Source organism: Giraffa tippelskirchi, chromosome X (assembly GCF_054371585.1).
Source record: "Giraffa tippelskirchi isolate mGirTip1 chromosome X, T2T-mGirTip1v1.2.pri, whole genome shotgun sequence".
Classification (NCBI taxonomy): Eukaryota; Metazoa; Chordata; class Mammalia; order Artiodactyla; family Giraffidae; genus Giraffa; species Giraffa tippelskirchi.
The window spans coordinates 42872338-42884689 of NC_137289.1; positions in this window are offsets into that span (position 1 = coordinate 42872338).

Here is a 12352-nt window from a genome sequence, read left to right on the forward strand (position 1 = left end):
TTCAATGAGTCAGTTCCTCGCATCAGGTGGCCAAAGTATTGGAGCCTCAGTTTCAGCATCAGCCCTTCCAATGAATAGTCAGGACTGATTTCCTTTAGGAGTGACTGGTTTGATATCCTTGCAGTCCAAGGGACTCTCAAGAGTTTTCTCCAGCACCATATTTAAAATCATTAATTCTTGGGTGTTCAGCTTTCTTTATAGTCCAACTCTCACAACCATATATGACTACTGGGAAAACCATATCTTTGACTGGACATTTGTAGGCAAAGTAACGTCTCTGCTTTTTAATGTGCTGTCTAGGTTGGACACAGCTTTTCTTCCAAGCAGCAAGCGTCTTTGCATTTCATAGCTGCAGTCACCATCTGCAGTGATGCTGGAGCCAAAAATAAATAAATAAATAAAGTCTCTCACTGTTTCCATGGTTTCCCCATCTATTTGCCACAAAGTCATGGGACCGGATGCCATGATCTCAGTTTTCTGAATGATGAGCGTTAAGCCAACTTTTTCACTCTCCTCTTTCACTTTCCTCAAGAGGCTCTGTAGTTCTTCTTTACTTTCTGCCATAAGAGTGATGTTACTTGTGTGTCTGAGGTTATTGATATTTCTCCTGGTAATCTTGATTCCAGCTTGTGCTTCATCCAGCCTGGCCTTTTGCATCATTATTAATATGATCAAATTTATGACTATTTTATTTTTTTTCCCAAAATTCATGTTTTTTGTCCTTGTTTTTATCTTTATTGCCTTCATTTGTAAATGAAATTTTTCAGTGTAGCTTTTGGTTTGCATTAATGATATAGTTTAAATTTTATTTTCTTAGTGACTACACTAGGGCTTTCTATATTCATATTAACTTATTAGCTCTACTTTATATTTTTACTAACTTAATGACAGTGAGAATAATCATCAACATCCCGGGTAACAGTGAACTAAACTGGACAGGAATTGGTGAATTGAATTCAGATGACAATTATATCAATTACTGTGGGCAATAATCCTATAGAAGAAATGGAAGAGCCCTCATAATCAACAAAAGAATCCTGATATGCACTACTTGGGTTCAACCTCCAAAATGACAGAATGATCTCGGTTCTTTCCAAGGTGAACCATTCAGCATCACAGTAATTCAAGCCTATCCCCCTACCACAGATGCCAAAGAAGCTGAAGCTGATCAGTCCTATGAAAACCTAGAAGACCTCCTAGAACTAACACCAAAAATAGCTGTTCTATTCATCAGTGGGGATTGGTATACCAAAGAAGGAAGTCAAGAGATATCTGGAATAACCAGCAAGTTTGGCCTTGGAGAACAAAATGAAGCAGGGCAAAGGCTAACTGAGTTCTGCCAAGAGAATGCCCTCGTCAGAGCAAATACCCTTTCTCAGCAACACAAGAGACGGTTTTACTCATTGACATCACCAAATGGTCAATACTGAAATTAGATTGATTACGTTTTTCGTAGTCAAAGATGGAGAAACTGTATGCAATCAGAAAAAAAAACAAGACCTGGAGCTGACTGTGGCTCTGTTCATCAGCTTCTCACAGCAAAATTCATGCATAAAATAAAGAATGCAGGGAAAACCAGTAGGACAGCTCGGTAAAACTGAAATCCAATTCCCTGTGAATATGCAGTAGAAGTAACAAATAGATTCAAGAAATTCAGTTCAGTTCAGTCGCTCAGTCATGTCCGACTCTTTGTGACCCCATGAATTGCAGCACGCCAGGCCTCTCTGTCCATCACAACTCCCAGAGTCTACCCAAACCCATGTCCATCGAGTCGGTGATGCCATTCAACCATCTCATCCTCTGTCGTCCCCTTCTCCTCCCGCCCCCAATCCTACCCAGCATTAGGGTCTTTTCCAATGAGTCAACCCTTCGCATGAGGTGGCCAAAGTATTGGAGTTTCAGCTTCAACATCAGACCTTCCAATGAACACCCAGGATTGATCTCTTTTAGGATGGATTGATTGGATCTCCTTGCAGTCCAAGGGACTCTCAAGAGTCTTCTCCAACACCACAGTTCAAAAGCATCAATTCTTCGGCGCTCAGCTTTCTTCACCGTCCAACTCTCACATCCATACATGACCACTGGAAAAACCATAGCCTTGACTAGATGGACTTTTGTTGGCAAAGTAATGTCTCTGCTTTTAAATATGCTATCTAGGTTGGCCATAACCTTCCTTCCAAGGAGTAAGCGTCTTTTAATTTTATAGCTGCAATCACCATCAGCAGTGATTTTGGAGCCCCAAAAAATAAAGCCTGACACTGTTTCCACAGTTTCGCCATCTATTTCCCAAGAAGTGATGGGACCAGATGCCATGATCTTAGTTTTCTGAACGTTGAGCTTTAAGCCAACTCTTTCACTCTCCTCTTTCACCTTGATCAAGAGGCTCTTTAGTTCTTCTTCACTTTCTGCCATACGGGGGGTGTCATCTGCATATCTGAGGCTATTGATATTTCTCCCGGCAATCTTGATTCCAGCTTGTGCTTCTTCCAGCCCAGCGTTTCTCATTATGTACTCTGCATATAAGTTAAATAAGCAGGGTGACAATATACAGCCTTGACGTACTCCTTTTCCTATTTGGAGCCAGTCTGTTGTTCCATGTCCAGTTCTAACTGTTGCTTCCTGACCTGCATACAGGTTTCTCAAGAGACAGGTCAGATGGTCTGGTATTCCCATCTCTTTCAGAATTTTCCACAGTTTATTGTGATCCACACAGTCAAAGGCTTTGGCATAGTCAATAAAGCAGAAATAGATGTTTTTCTGGAACTCTTGCTTTTTTGATGATCCAGCGGATATTGGCAATTTGATCTCTGGTTCCTCTGCCTTTTCTAAAACCGGCTTGAACATCTGGAAGTTCTCGATTCAAGTATTGCTGAAGCCTGGATTGGAGAATTTTGAGCATTACTTTACTCGCATGTGAGATGAGTGCAATTGTGCGGTAGTTTGAGCATTCTTTGGCATTGCCTTTCTTTGAGATTGGAATGAAAACTGACCTCTTCCAGTCCTGTGGCCACTGCTGAGTTTTCCAAATTTGCTGGCATATCGAGTGCAGCACTTTCACAGCATCACCTTTGAAGATTTGAAATAGCTCAACTGGAATTCCATCACCTCCATAGCTTTGTTCGTAGTGATGCTTTCTAAGGCCCACTTGACTTCACATTCCAGGATGTCTGGCTCTAGGTGAGTGATCACACCATCGTGATTATCTGGGTCGTGAAGATCTTTTTTGTACAGTTCTTCTGTGTATTCTTGCCACCTCTTCTTAATATCTTCTGCTTCTGTTAGGTCCATACCATTTCTGCCCTTTATTGAGCCTATCTTTGCATGAAATGTTCCCTTGGTATCTCTAATTTTCTTGAGGAGAGCTCTAGTCTTTCCCATTCTGTTGTTTTCCTTTATTTCTTTGCAATGATCGCTGAGGAAAGCTTTCTTATCTCTCCTTGCTATTCTTTGGAACTCTGCATTCAGATGGGAATATCTTTCCTTTTCTCCTTTGCTTTTCACTTCTCTTCTCTTCCCAGCTATCTGTACGGCCTTCTCAGACAGCCATTTTGCTTTTTTGCATTTCTTTTCCATGGGGATGTTCTTGATCCCTGTCTCCTGTACAATGTCACGAACCTCTGTCCATAGTTCATCAGGCACTCTGTCTATCAGGTCTAGTCTCTTAAATCTATTTGTCACTTCCACTGTATACTCATAAGGGATTTGATCTAGGTCATACCTGAATAGTCTAGTGGTTTTCCCTACTTTCTTCAATTTCAGTCTGAATTTGGCAATAAACAGTTCATGATCCGAGCCACAGTCTGCTCCTGGTCTTGTTTTTGCTGACTGTATAGAGCTTCTCCATCTTTGGCTGCAAAGAATATAATCAATCTGATTTTGATGTTGACCATCTGGTGATTTCCACGTGTAGAGTCTTCTCTTATGTTGTTGGAATAGGGTGTTTGCTATTACCAGTGCGTTCTTGTGGCAAAACTCTATTAGCCTTTGCCCTGCTTCATTCTGTACTCCAAGGCCAAACTTGCCTGTTACGCCAGGTGTTTCTTGACTTCCTACTTTTGCATTCAAGAGATTAGATCTAGTTAACAGTGTGGTTGAAGAACTATGGGCAGAGGTCAATAATATTGTACAGGAGGCAGTGAACAAAGCCATCCCAAAGAAAAAGAAAAGAAAGAAGGCAAAGAGGCTATCTCAGGAGGCTTTAAAATAGCTGAAGACAGAAGAGAAGCAAAAACCAAGGGAGATCGGAAAAGGTACATCCAACTAAATGCAGCGTTCCACAGAAAAACACGGAGAGACAAGAAGGCCTTAATCAATGAACAGTGCATAAAACTAGAAGAAAACAAGAGAAGGAGAAAGAATAGAGATCTCTTCATGAAAATTAGAAATATCAGGGGGATATTTCGGCCAAAGATGGGCACAATAAAGGACAGCAATGGTAGAGACCTAGTAGATGCTGAAGAGATCAAGAAGAGATGGAGGGCATACACATAAGTAGTGTATGAAAAAGATCCTAATGAACCAGATTATTATGATGGTATGGTCAGTCACCCAGAGCCAGATATTCTGGAATGTGAAGTCAAGAGGGCCTTAGGAAGCAATACTGTTAATAAAGCTAGAGAATGAGACGGATTTCCAGTAGATCTGTCCAAAACACGAAAGGATGATGCCATTATGGTGTTGCATTCAATATGTCAGCAAATCTGGAAGACCCAGCAGTGGCCACAGGACTTCAAAAGGTCAAACCTCATCCCAATTCCCAAGAAGGGTAGTACTAAAGAATGTGCTAACTATCGGACAATTACACTCATCTCCCATGCTAGTAAAAGTCAGGTTTAAAAACTTGCATGCTAGGCTTCAGCATTATTTGAACCAAGAACTTGCAGATGTCCAAGCTGGGTTTAGTAAAGGAAGAGGCGCCACCAGAGATCAAATTGACAGTATTTGCCAGATCACGGAGAAAGCAAGAGCATACCCAAAATCATCTATGTCTGTTTCATCAACTACACTAAAGCCTTCGACTGTGTGGATCATAACAAATTAACAAAAGCTCTTAAAGAGATGAGAATACCAGACCATCTTACCTGTCCCCTGAAAAACCTGTACATGTGTCAAGAAGCAACAGGTAGCACCCTGTATGGACCAACTGATTGGTTCAAGATTGAGAAACCAGAGCCTCAATAAGTTGTGCTGGGGAAACAGACAGCTACATGTAGAAGAATGAAATTAGAACACTTCCTAACACCATACACAAAAATAAACTCAAAATGGATTAAAGACCTAAATGTAAGGCCAGAAACTATAAAACTCTTAGAGGAAAACATAGGCAGAATACTCAGTGACATAAATCAAAGCAAGATCCTCTATGACCCACCTCCTAGAGTAATGGAAATAAAAACAAAAGTAATCAAGTGGGACTTGATTAAACTTAAAGCTTTTTCCAGCAAAGGAAACTATAAGCAAGGCAAAAAGACAACCCTCAGAATGGGAGAAAATAATAGCAAATGAAACAACTGACAAAGGATTAATTTCCAAAATACATAAGCAGCTTATACAACTCAATAGCAGAAAAAACAAACAATCCAATCAAAAAGTGGGAAAAAGACCTAAACAGACATTTCTCCAAAGAAGACATACAGATGGCTAACAAACACATGAAAAGATGCTCAATATTTCTCATTATTAGAGAAATGCAAATCAAAACTACAATGAGACATCACCTCACACCAGTCAGAATGGCCATCATCAAAAATTCTACAAACAATAAATACTGGGGAGGGTGGGGAGAAAAGGGAACACTCTTGCACTATTGATGGGAATTAAATTGATACGGCCACTATGGAAGATGGTATGGAGATTCCTTAAAAAAAAAAAAAAAAAAAACTAGGAAGAAAACCACCATTTGACCCAGCAACCCTACTCCTAGGCATATACCCTGAGGAAACCACAATTGAAAGACACATGTACCCCAATGTTCACTGCAGCACTATTTACAATAGCTAGAACATGGAAGCAACCTAGATGTGCATCAGCAGATAAATGGATAAAGAACTTGTGGTATATATACACAATGGAAAATTACTCATCCATAAAAAAGAATGCATTTGAGTCAGTTCTAATGAGGTGGATGAATCTAGAGCCTATTATATAGAGTGAAGTACATCAGAAAGAGAAAGATAAATATTGTACACTAATGCATATATGTGGAATTTAGAAAGATGGTATCAAAGTATTTATTTGCAGGGCAGCAATGGAGAAACAGACATAGAGAACAGACTTATGGACAAGGGGAGAGGGGCGGAGAGAGTGAGATGTATGGAGAGAGTAACATGGAAACTTACATTGGCATATATAAAATAGATAACCAATGGGAATTTCCTCTGTCTCAGGGAACTCTAACATGGGCTCTGTATCAACCTAGAGGGGTGGCATGGGGAAGGAGATGGGAGGGAGGTGCAAGAGGGAGGGGACATAGGTATAATTATGGCTGATTCACATTTAGTTTTGACAGAAAACAACAAAATTCTGTAAAGCAATTATTCTTCAACTAAAAAATAAATAAACTTAGAAAAAAACTACACTGATTTAGGGCTTCCTTGGTGGCTCAGGAGTAAAGAATCTGTCTGCCGATGCAGGAGACATGACTTTGATCCCTGATCTGGGAAGATCCCACATGCTGTAAAGCAACTAAGTTTGTTCTCTGGAGTCCGGGAGCCACAACTACAGACCCCATGTGCCGCAACTACTGAAGCCTGCGTGCCCTAGAGCCCATGCCCCACAACAAGAAAAACTACCACAGTGAGAAGCCTGCACCACAGGTAGAGAGTAGCCCCTGCTTGCTGCAACTAGAGAAAACCCCTTGAGGGAACAAAGACTCAGTGCAGTCAAAAATAAATAAATTTAAATTTTAAAAAAATTAATTGCTTTAAACATAACAGAGAAGGGCCATTAGAAGTAATATTAAGTCTGAATAAGATGATATGGTTAGATAGCATCATTGATTCAATGGATATGAATTTGAGCAAACTCGGGGAAATAGTGAAGGACAGGGAACCCTGTGTGCTACAGGTCATGGGGTCACAAAGAGTCGGACATGACTTACCAACTGGACAACAAAAAAATCTGACTTGTAGGATACTTTTTGAATAACTATAATAAAACAAATGCAAATAGCTACTGCTAAAAAAAAAATAAGATCGAGAAAGGAGTACAATAGGGCTGTTTGCAGTCACCTTGTTTAACCTGTACACTGAACACTGCATGAGAACTGCTGGGCTGGATGAGTTACAAGCTAGAATCGAGATAGGCAGGAGAAACATCAACAACCTCAGATATGCAGATGATAGCACTCTAATTGTAGAAAGTGAAGAGGCACTAAAGAGACTCTTGATGAGGGTGAAGAAGGAGAGTGAAAGAGCTGGCTTAAAACTAAATATTAAAAAAACTAAGATCATGGCATCCAGACCCATTACTTCAGGGCAAATAGAGGGGGAAAAGGTGGAAGTAGTGACAGATTTACTCTTCTTGGGCTCTAAGATCACTGCAGATGGTGACTGCAGCTATGAAATCAGAGGGCACCTGCTTCTTGGTAGGGAAGCTATGACAAACCTAGACAGTGTTGAAAAGTAGAGACATTACTCTGCCGACAAAGGTCCATATAGTCAAGGCTATGGTCTTCCCAGTGGTCATGTACACTTATGAGAGCTGGACCGTAAAGAAGGCAGAGTGCCAAAGAGTTGATACCTTGAACTGTGGTGCTGGAAAAGACTCCTGAAAGCCCCTTGGATAGCAAGGAGATCAAACCAGTCAATCCTAAAGGAAATCAGTCCTGAGTATTCATTGGAAGGACTGATGCTGAAGCTGAAACCCCAGTATTTTGGCCATCTGATGTGAACAGCTGACTCATTGGTAAAGTCCCTGATGCTGGGAAAGACTGAGGGCAGAAGGAGAAGAGGGTGTCAGAGGATGAGATGGCTGGATGACATCACTGATGCAGTGGACATGAACTTGGGCAAACTCCGGGAGATTTTGAGGGACAGGGAGGCCTGGCATGCTGGAGTCCATGGGGTCAAAAAGAGTTGGAAATGACTGGGTGACTGAACAACAGCAACAAGTACCTCATATAAGTGGAATCATATAATATTTAACAATATTTGTAACCTTTGTATATTGTCACCCTGCTTATTTAACTTATATGCAGAGTACATCATGCAAAATGCTGGATGGATGAAGCATAAGCTGGAATCAAGATTGCCAGGAGAAATATCAATAACCTCAGATATGCAGATGACCCCACCCTTATGGCAGAAAGTGAAGAAGAACTAAAGAGCCTCTTGATGAAAGTGAAAGAGGAGAGTGAAAAGATGGCTTAAAACTCAACAATCAGAAAACTAAGATCATGGCATCTGGTCCCATCAAATTAGTTCATTTCAGTTCAGTCACTCTGTCATGTCCAACTCTTTGTGAACCCATGAATTGCAGCATGCCAGGCCTCCCTGTCCATCAGCAATTCCTGGAGTTTACCCAAACTCATGTCCATCGAGTCAGTGATGCCATCCAGCCATCTCATCCTCTGTCATCCACTTCTCCTCCTGCCCCCAATCCCTCCCAGCATCAGGGTCTTTTCCAGTGAGTCAACTCTTCACATGAGGTGGCCAAAGTATTGGAGTTTCAGCTTCAACATCAGTCCTTCCAATGAACACCCAGGGCTGATCTCTTTTAGGATGGACTGGTTGGATCTCCTTGCAGGCCAAGGGACTCTCAAGAGTCTTCTCCAACACCACAGTTCAAAAGCATCAATTCTGCAGCGCTCAGCTTTCTTCACAGTCCAACTCTCACATCCATATATGACCACTGGAAAAACCATAGCCTTGACTAGATGGACCTTTGTTGACAAAGTAATGTCTCTGCTTTTTAATATGCTATCTAGGTTGGTCATAATTTTCCTTCCAAGGAGTAAGTGTCTTTTAATTTCATGGCTGCAATCACCATCTGCAGTGATTCTGGAGCCCAAAAAATAAAGTCAGCCACTGTTTCCACTGTCTCCACTGCTTCCCTATCTATTTCCCATGAAGTGATGGGACCGGATGCCATGATCTTAGTTTTCTGAATGTTAAGCTTTAACCCGACCTTTCATTCTCCTCTTTCACTTTCATCAAGAGGCTCTTTAGTTCCTCTTCACTTTCTGCCATAAGGGTGGTGTCATCTGCATATCTGATGTTATTGATATTTCTCCCGGCAATCTTGATTCCAGCTTGTGCTTCCTCCAGTCCAGCATTTCTCATAATGTACTCTGCATATAAGTTAAATAAGCAGGGTAACAATATACAGCCTTGATTTACTCCTTTTCCTATTTGGAACCAGTCTGTTGTTCCATGTCCAGTTCTAACTGTTGCTTCCTGACCTGAATACAAGTTTCTCAAAAGGCAGGTCAGGTGGTCTGGTATTTCCATCTCTTTTAGAATTTTCCACAGTTTATTGTGATCCACACAGTCAAAGGCTTTGGCATAGTCGATAAAGCAGAGGTATATGCTTTTCTGGAACTCTCTTGCTTTTTTGATGATCCAATGGATGTTGGCAATTTGATCTCTGAGTACACTTCTTAAATGAATGACCTTGTCTAATTGAAGTGTACCCCACAGTGACCACTGTGATTCTAGGTGGTCTTAGTAAGATTCTGCCATTTTTGTAGGTAGTGATAGCTTCAGAAGGGAGTGCATTACTGAAACACAGTTTTAGCAGGTGTGCCAGAAGATGGTGTGCTTAATTCTTTGAAACTTGAGGATGCCATTTCTTCAGCTAAGTCTTAGGTCTCTCGGAGACAAATTAATACCTAAGAGGAATGTGCTACTGGGTTGGGGATTTTGTGGTGTTTTACAGCATACCTCTTTGTATAGACCTTCACCCGCCTGCTAATGCAGGAGACATAAGAGATGCAGGTTTGATCCCTGGGATGGGAAGATCCCCTGGAGGAGGGTATGGCAACTTACTACAGTATTCTTGCCTGGAGAATCCCATGGAGATGGGAGCCTGGCAGACTACAGTCCATGGGTCACAAAAGTTGGACACGACTGAAGCAACTGAGCATGCACACGCTTCTTGAGGTTGGCAGGTAAGGTTAGAGTTAGGTAGCAAGCACTCTTAAGGGCTTTTAAGTGCTTCACCTGTAGTCACCAATTTTGTGGCTATGGTTTCCAAGATTTGCATTAGCAATAGATCTATTATTTCTTTCACAAGATTTCTTTACAGTGGCAGACATCCTAATGTTTTTAAATAGTCTGACATGTGCCTACTTAGATTCTGATGTATCACTGGTCAAAGCAGTTAGAATTTCTTATCTTGTTTCCCCGAGTCCCCCTTTGGTTTATGCTGTGGACTTACCTTGAAGATTTGCAAAGCCCCTAACAGTGCCCATCTTGTTTTCTTAGATTGAAGGGTATCCATTATTTTCCCTTGTTGAAATAACCCTCCCTAGTTCAATGAGACTTACTGTTTCTGGCTGCCTGTGCACGGCTCATGAGACCTATCAAAACCTCCTGAAGTTGGCTTATGTGCTAGGGGAAGTTGGCAACAAACTCACATGCTGTGGCCCAGTAAGTCTCACCTAGAAAAGTCTGGAGTCTTTCACGCCCCAATTTTCCACTCAGAAGGATTAGGAGAAACAAACTCCAAAAGCTCAGAACACAAAATAAGCAGGGATAAACCTGAGAGAAGCTTACCTGAGATCCCAGAGAATGGCTGCTGCTGCTGCTGCTAAGTCGCTTCAGTCGTGCCTGACTCTGTGCAACCCCATAGACGGCAGCCCACCAGGCTCCCCTGTCCCTGGGATTCTGCAGGCAAGAGCCCTGGAGTGGGTTGCCATTTCCTTCTCCAATGCATGAAAGTGAAAAGTGAAAGTGAAGTTGCTCTGTCGTGTCTGACTCTTAGCGACCCCATGGACTGTGGCCTACCAGGCTCCTCCATCCATGGGATTTTCCAGGCAAGAGTACTGGAGTGGGGTGCCATTGCCTTCTCCGAATGGCTGAAGAGGCAGCAAACCAACAGGGTTCTGTGAGTATCTTCACCTGTGTTTTGGAGCAGTTCATGGAATCTCAGTAGCTCTCTTCAGGTCTCAACTCATTGCCAAAACTGTCAGTTGATGAAACAAAACAATTTGGTTACGAGTTTGATGTCCTTTATGTAGGGGAAAACAGTCCCTGGATGGTGAAGTGCAGTGCCTCACAAACAGTGAAGCGCTCTTCCTGAGGGATTTTGGGAAGAGCAAGTTTTATAGAGGTAAAAGAGGCAGTGCCAAAAGACGGCATGACTTGCTAGGAGGTCGGGGATTTCCTTCTAAGGCTAGTAAGCCCTGTTTTCTAAGGTAAATCTTAGTTAAAGCGGAGTTGGCGGATAGTTATCGGTGTGTAAGGATTCCTTGACAGGTGTTTCCTATAAGTGCCTGCTGATTTAGGTTTATATTTGTGATGTGGGCCTGGCCACTGGGGTCCTGATATATGACTCACCTTTATCAATAGGTACAGCAAGGAGTGTTTGCCATAGAGTAAATTCCACTTTGGCTGGTTAAGAGGTTATCAAGGCCTGAGTGATTGTCCATAGCAATCCTGATGGGTTTAGACTAGTTTGTCTTTCAAAGTTGAAATTGTATTACTTATGATTTATTAAGGTCTAAGGCAAGTTTTGGGCTGTGTTTGTCAGTGATATTACTCGTCAGAGGGAATTTCCACTTATAAAGTATGCATTTAACCAGAACTTCTGGAGGAGTTGTTTTTTAATGAGCTTGGGTGCACTGCATTTTGAAGGTTTCTGGGTACTATTTTTTTTCACATGATCCACAGGAAGGATGGTACCTTTAAATATGTAGAAGTGCCTCATAATTATCCTGAGTACACAGAATAAATCAGTGTGTGGCAGATCGGTGGAAGCCTATCCATGTAAAATGGAGTACCCTAGTTGGAAGTAGACTATGCTGGAAGTGTAAGTATCATTTATCACAAGGGAAGACCAGCTTGGTATCCTTCAAGGAAGATACTTTTTTTCTTTTCAGAGTGCATTTTTTATTTGTTGTTGTGGTAGAATATGCATAACAAAATTCACCATCTTAACAATTTTTAAGTGTATAGTGCAATTGTATTAAGTACGATAAGACATATCTTTTGAGTGGAATTAAATAGGTCAGCAAAGCAGGGTGTTTTCGAAAGAGGGTGAACTGACTGTCATGGTCAAGAGGCCTCAATATTATTGTCTACTACTGACTAGCAGGTCTTGCTGATGGTATTATAAAAACCTTAGCAGAAGTGTTCTGATACTGTAAGGTCAAGGTCCATTTTTATAAGGCTGAAGAGTGGGATTAATGATA